Here is a 7,023-nt window from a genome sequence, read left to right as displayed (position 1 = left end):
GGCTGCCCCTGCCCGACCCCTGCTTCCCCCAGCTTCCTGCTCTGAGCGGAAGATGAGATCTCAACCCCCAGTGCCCTCCAGCCACCTGGCCTCCTGAGAGTGGCAGAGCAGCAGGTTTCTGGGGCACTGCCCGCCATGGTCGTCTTCCATCGTGGGTGGGAGTTGGGAGGCGGGACTGCTTCTGTCTTGCCCTCCCGAGGCACCCCCACCTGGTACAGGTGTCGGGGGTCAGGGTGAGGCCACTCCCTGGGGAGGGTTCCAGGCTGGGCTGCAGGGGTGGGGCTGACCACACTCCCGTCTCTCTGGCCTCGTGGCAGGGCCCGCAGCGTGTGGGGACACAAAGACCCTCGCGGGGGGGCCCTCTGGGCTGTGGGGGAGGCTGTGCCCCAGGAGGAACAGAGGCCGAACTGCCCAGCGGTTTATTATGTGACAGAAAGCCCACGGGGGCCAGGGGACTCCCCCAGCCAGCGTCATGGGCTGGTGACGTCCAGTGTGGCCTGTGTCCTGGGAGGACGTGAGGGCCCCAGGCCCGGGAGGCGCCCCACCTGGTCCGAGCCGCGGCTGGGCCCGATGGACAGTGGACCTCGACTTCCACCGGCGTCGGCGAGGGGCCCTCCTCCGGCGACCGGGCCGTGGATGGACGGCATTACCAGACAGTATTAGACAGAGGACCAGGTCTAACCGTGTCTGGTAAGACGCCCATCACAGGCTGCCTGTCTGTGGCGTTCAGCGGGGGGCGAGACCTGGGCCTCCTGAGTCTGCAGAGCGGCACCTCCGATCCCACAGCGCCCCGCGGCCCGAGGTCTGGCCGGAGCCTCCCAGCGCCCGCCTGGCCCCTGGGCTGCTTCGAGGAGGGCCTCCCACAGAACCCCCCAGCCTGCAGCCCCCAGGTGTGTGTGTGTGTGTGTATGTGTGTGTGTGTGTGTGTGAGAGAGAGAGAGAGAGAGAGAGAGAGAGCGAGCGAGCAGCTGGGGCATCTGGTTGCCCTGCACTTGACCCTGAGTCAGGCTCGTTAATGAGTAACAGGAGGCCTGGGCAGACCCTCCTCCCCTGACAGACCAGCTGGGGCCCAGGGCTGGTGGGGTTCCTGGGCCGGAAGGGCTGCCCCTGTGCCTGTCAGCAGGTCTGCGAGCCCCAGTCCTGGCTTCCGATACAAAAGATAAAACCTAGGGCCCTGACCTGGGTTTCAGACCATGTTCCCTTTCTTGCCTGTGACACTGCGGGGCTGGTGGAGGACTGGGGGGCAGGGAGGCAGGGAGGCAGGGAGACCGTCCTCATCGGGGAATACGGGGGGGGGGCACCATCCTCAGCCTGTGGGCCGGGGCGGGGCACCTGGACGCACCTGCCCTCCCTGCGTCCCAGGTGGCCCCGGGAGCACGTGGCCCTGACAGGGTCAGAGCTGAGAGAGGCCAGTGCCCACTGCGGACCCAGCAGACCGGGGCTCAGGGGGGCCAGCTCCCGCGGACGCGCGTGGAAGCCACGGTGGACATGGGACCTGCGTGGTGGATGGGAGGGCTGCCTGCCCCCAGCTCTGGACCCAGTGGCTGCGACTGGCCGGCCGCCGATTCCGTGCGAGTCCTCGGAGCCCCCAGCGGCAACCACAGCGCTGGGCACGGCCCCAGACGAGGCTGGCGTGCGGGCGGGGCTGGCGCCCTTCTCCGGCCCCCGCGTCCCGGCCATCGTGGTCTCTCCTGGGGGTCAGGTCGCCGCGGGCCTGGCTGGGACAGGTTGTCCCCTGTGCCCTACCCGCCCTGGGTCTCCGCCCGGCTCTGGGCCAGGGACTCAGGACAGCACGTCCTCGGCCGCTCCCGGCAGCGCCGTGGGTCACCTTTGAACATCGTTACCAGACAGTGTTAGAGTCGAGCCGAGAAATCCAGCACTGTCCGGTAAGATGCCCACAGAGGCCCAGTGTGCCCGGCCCCCGGGCGGGAGGACCCGGTGGGAGGCCTTCGTGCTCCTGTCTTCTCCAGAGTGAGGACTGGGGCCCGGGGCTGAGGCTGGAGGCGCAGCTGCCCGACCGGGTGGCCCCCCACCTGGGCTCTGGCCGGCCGACCACCACGCTGCCCTCCGCCCTCAGAGCCTTTGCCTTGGTTCTGCTTCGCCCTCGCCTGCTGGGGGCGGCGTGGCGCCTGCTGGGGCGGGAGGGGCAGGGCCTGGGCACCTGAGCGTCCTACCCCGAGGCCTGTCTGGGAGGGGCTCAGAGCAGCTGCGGAGGCTCCCCTTCGTGGGGCTGGGAGGGGCTCTTGGACCCGCCAGGGCCGGGGGGGGCTGCCAGTAATTTCACCTGGAGGGCACCGGGCAGGAGGGGGGTGGGGGGGTCTGTGTGGGGAGAGGTTTGGGGGCTCGGGGACGGCCCCTCGCTGCGCGCAGGGCCCCGCCGTCATCATTACCAGGCAGTATTAGAGACCTGACACCATCCAATGCTGCCCAGTAAGATGGCAGTGGCCGCCCCCAGGTGGGTCTGGGGCCGCCCGGGGAGAGGGGACTCGGTGGGGGGCCTTCAGCAGCCGGAGGGGACCCACGTTCTCTGAGGACACTGACCCGAGGAGCTGGGAGAGATGGGGCTCAGGAGGGGGTCCCCAGGCCCTGTGTGTGGGGGCTCAGCCCGGGGGAGGCTGGGCGGCTGCAGCTGGGAGCCCCTGGGGTCCGGGCCTCAGGTGACCTCCCCGCCCGCCCAGCAGGCCGCCCGCTCTGGGCATGAGGTGGGCACTTGAGGAGGGGCCGGGGGTCCTGCCCACGGGAGGCTGGCAGCCCCGGCATCAGGGGCAGAGCGGTGCCCTCCCGGTGGGCGTCCCAGGGAAAGACACGGACGGCAGGCTCAGCCCCTCTGAGTCCCAGGTGAGGGGCGGACAGGGCGGGACAATGGGCCTCTGTCCCCAGACGCTGCCCCAGTAGCCCAGGCCCCTCCTGCTCTTGTCCAGGCTGAGGAGGGTTTCGGGTGAGGATAGAGGGTGGCCGTGGCTCCGGGGGCCTCCCCCCGCCCCCCACTGAGCAGGCAGTGCTGGTTCTCACCAATGAGGTTACAGGTTGGCGTCTGCCTGCCCCCGGCTCCGGGCCCTGGGGTTCTGGCCACCGCTGGCTGTGGAGTCCAAGGGCGAGATGTGCTGGCCCTGCAGGGGGTGGGGGGGTAGAGGGGAGCTCTGCTCAGCCTAGGCCTGGCGGTCACTTTGGTTTGGACCCCAGAGCAGATGGGACAGGAATGCCTGAACACGGAACGCAGAGCAACCATCCCCGGGCGCGAGCCGTCTGTAGTGGCCGCCCCAGGACGCGGGGCTCAGAGTGGGGGTCAAGGAAGTAGGCGTATCTGCAGTCCCCCTGCTCCAGTCCCGCTCCTGGGGCCCGGCCTGGGCTGAGGCCCTGGCACTCTGCCCGTCCTCCCTCCTGTCCCTTCTCTGCCCCCTGCACAGGGGGTACCCGGGCCTGGAGAGCCGGCCAGAGCGGCTTCTCAAGTTTTCCGGCACCTTCCACCCACAGAGGCTGCCGGGGGGAGGTGGGGGCCCTGAACTGATTCCCCCCAGCCGGCCGGGCTGACCACAGCAAAGCCCGCGTCCACCCCACCCCGGCCTCAGCCAGGTCCACCCGGTTCTCCCACTCCGTCCTTGGGAACGGCCGAGATTTCTGAGGACCTGACCCTGAGCCTGGTGGAGGCACCTGCCCTGTGCCCCTTCGCTGGCCCCCCCTGGATGGACACCTGGCTGGTCAGGTCTGTCCCGCAGACCCCGGCAAACTGGTGAGCTCCAGGAACGCCGGGCCTGCGTCCTGAGCAAGTGAAACTAATTAGGCTTCGCTTTCCAAGCTGAGTTAAGTTTCAGCTTCACGCCCGCCCGCCCGCCAGGCCCGGGGAGGCAGTGGGGCTGAGTGAGGGACGCGGCCGGTGCCCAGGTGCCTCCTTGCAGCCAGCCCTCGCGCTGAGGCTGGCCTCCACCTTGTGTCCCCAGAGCCCTTGGCCACCAGGCCGGCTCCTCGGAGCACCGGCGGCCGGAGAACCACAGGCCCACAGCGGCCCTGCCAGCCAGACGGACGGCGCCCGCTGCTGCCTCCCACCAGCGCCTCAGCCGCTGTGTCCTCACTCAGGAGGCGGCGGGTGCAGGACAGACAGACAGAGGGAAGCTTCCTGCCACTTCCAGGACTAGCCCCTCTCTCTTCCGGAGCTCAGCTCCTGTGAACCCACAGCCAAGACCGTCGCCCGACGCCCGGCCGGGCCTCAGCCCAGCTCGGCCTGCGGGCACTGTGGACGCGGGAGGCTGACTGGCTGAAATGCAGTGAAAAGGAGGGTCCCCGAGTCTGAGTGCCCCAGACGCCTGCCCCGGCCCCGTGGCTGGCAGGGAGCGAAGCCAGCGTCTGTGCGCTGTGTGCGGGTCTGGTTAATCGTCGCCCTGGCGACCGGGCTCCGCGTGGGAGACTCGAGGAAGGAGTCCTGGCCGAGCAGACACCCCTCGGGCACCGGCCTGTGGCCTGCGGGGCCCCGGGCAGGCGGAACCCGATCCGCGTGAAAAGCTCAGTCTCTGCTGCTAACCTGCCGGACGGCCTTAATCAATGGTGAGGCCGCAGAGAACAAAGCGCTGAAACCCAACCCCGCGCCGTGCGTGCGGGAGAGGCGGGGGCGTCCTGCCGGGCCTGTGCGTCCGCGAGGAGCCGCCATTTCCCCTCCCGGCGCCGCTGCTCAGCCCTTCCGGGGCGCCCCTCGCCCCCCACCGGCCAGCGGACCGGCTCCTCGGGCGGCTGGCTCCCGTGGATCTCTTGCATTCACCCCCAACAACATTCCCACAAACTGATTTTGCAAATAAGGGATTTGCAAATTACCAACATGTCTGAAATGGACAGCAGGCTGCGTGCATGACCTTCCGTGTGCTGCGCCTTTTCATAAATGCAAAACGTATTCGGCGAGTTCAGCACCCGGCCGATCGCTTTCACTTTCAAGCGTTTCACCTGGGTTACTAGACAAAAGCCAAACAAAGCCAACCTATTTTTCCAGAGGCTCAGCCTAAAAAGGGCTGAAATGCTCCCAGTGGGTTAACTAAAACACATACGTATCCCTACAAGTTCTGTGCAAGAACAATGAACTCCGCACGATTCCTCCAAGAACACCAGCCGTGGCCCATGGACAGGACCCTCCGGCTCTTCATACCTGCCTCTGAGACGCAGACCCGACCCGGACGATGCCCGTGGCGCTGCCGGGCCATTTGCATTTCGGTTAAGAATCTGTAGACCAGACTTTGGTCCCGACCCTGAGGAACCGTGTCGGCCGAGGGCCAGCCCACTCCTTCTCCCAGTCGGTTCCGGCTTTGTGGGCGCCTCTGCCTCAGGCGGGGGAGAAAGGGCCACGATCCGGGCCAGACCGGCTCTGCCCCGAGCTCCAACTGTCCCAGCGTGGCCGCGGGCAGAGCCAAGCCTGTCCCACGAGCTAACTGCAAGCCCAGCACCCGGGCCGGGCGCCGCGGCCTCCCTGACCCGCTCCCGGGGAACACGGGGCCCCTGGGGCCGGCTCAGCAGGGGCTGGTAGGGGAAAGAGCTTTCCAGAAAGTGCTGTGTCAGGCGGAAGGCTGGACCCTCAGGGTGCTCGACCCAGGCGGCCCTCTGGGTGGGGAGGACACCCACCACCCAGGCCCACGCTCGCCGGGCCCCGCAGACTCGGCCCAGGGACCCCAAACGGCTGGGCCCAAGATGGCTCCGCACCCGACACCCGCGGGCCCCACCCGGGGGGCTCACCTTCCCCTCTGAGAAGAGGGGCCACCCTCCCTCGGTCCTGACTGTGAGCCGAATGGGCACCTCGCCACAGCGGCTGCGTCCCGGCCGGGTTGGCCGAGCAGGGGACGGTGCCCACCTGGAGGCTCTCCCTCCAGCGCGGCCTCCCCGGGCTCCTCCGCCTCCAGCCGACCTGCCCCGACAGGCTCTGCACCGGGAGGAGGAGGAGGCGGCCACTCCCTGCCCCCAGCCGGGCGGCGAGGCTGCGTGTCCAGCTCCGTCCTCAGCCCGGACCCAGCAGGCCTCGGAGTGGACACTGGAGAGGCTTTGGCTCCCGTAACCCCAAATACCTGTCGCCCAGGACACAGGCTTGGCTTCGGCCCAAGCTGCCCCACCAGCCTGGTTGCAGGGGGACCAGGAGGGCAGCGGCCGGGAAGACCAGCTCCCTGCCTCCTGGGCTGCGGCCGCAGGGGGGAGAGGCGGGAGTCCCCCCGCAGGCGGGCAGGTGGGCCGGTGGGTGCTCCCGGCCGGGGGTGGTGAGGGGCCGGGAACAATGGAGGTGCCGGCCGTCCCTCTGCAGCGCAGGGCAGGGCCGGCCGGGAAGAGACGGCGTGGCCCCGGGCTCGCCTTACATGTAGGGCCTCACCCCGCCCCATGCAGGTGCCTGCTCCCCGCCGACCAATCTCTGCTGCTGGCCGCCGACAGTGTGTCCCCCGGGCTCCCATAGGCCAGCGGGAGGCAGCGACGTGACGCGCTGGCGGCAGGGCGGGCGGCAGGCCCCGCACACATTCCTGCCCCCGCCTCGCCCGCCCGGCCCAGGTTGAACAAAAACCAGGGCAGGGAGCTGCTGCAGGCGCTGCAGTGGGGCGTGCGAGGGGGGAGGCGGGGCGCTCCTGGCCAGGCCTAAGCACAGCCCCGCTGGACAAGGAAGGGGGCAGAGAGGGGTCACAGGCTGCACCCTCTCTCTCCCAGCGCAGCCGCCAAGGCCCCCGGCCCCCCAGGAGCCAAGTGCAGAGCTGTCCCCCTTCTAGGGGGTCTCGCTCTCAGGTCTCCAGGCTGGGGGCCCAGCCTGTGGCCGGCCGGAAAACACCCCCATTTAGGACCCCAGGAAGCGGGCTGGGAGTCTGTGGCTGCAGGATGGGGAGGCGAGGCCCCGTCCAGGTAGGGAGGGAGCCTCCTGACTCGGAGGCGGGCGCCGTATTGAAACAACAAGCAGCCAGTAATTAGCCGCAGCACAGAGCAATCCCCCAGGCGGCCACTTTCCGTAACGAACCCCCTCCCCCCGGCCGCTTTGATGAGGCCTGTCCCCCCGCCTGCTGGCTCTCTGGTTTGCTCACC

At 69.1% G+C, this 7,023-nt stretch overlaps 1 long non-coding RNA gene across 1 annotated transcript; it reads right to left on the bottom strand.

Annotated features, from left to right (window-relative positions):
* Positions 1-146: 146 nt before the first annotated feature.
* On the bottom strand, positions 147-6,296 carry LOC111824809. The gene is made up of 3 exons (XR_002827885.1): positions 6,036-6,296; positions 546-3,110; positions 147-209 (listed from the first exon to the last, which is right to left on the bottom strand). It is a non-coding gene; the product is annotated as an uncharacterized LOC111824809 (long non-coding RNA).
* Positions 6,297-7,023: the final 727 nt, after the last annotated feature.

The sequence above is a fragment of the Myotis lucifugus genome, unplaced genomic scaffold (genome assembly GCF_000147115.1).
Source record: "Myotis lucifugus unplaced genomic scaffold, Myoluc2.0 scaffold_7591, whole genome shotgun sequence".
Classification (NCBI taxonomy): Eukaryota; Metazoa; Chordata; class Mammalia; order Chiroptera; family Vespertilionidae; genus Myotis; species Myotis lucifugus.
The sequence above is the reverse complement of the archived record's forward strand: the minus strand, read 5'-3'. Positions and strand labels throughout refer to the sequence as shown.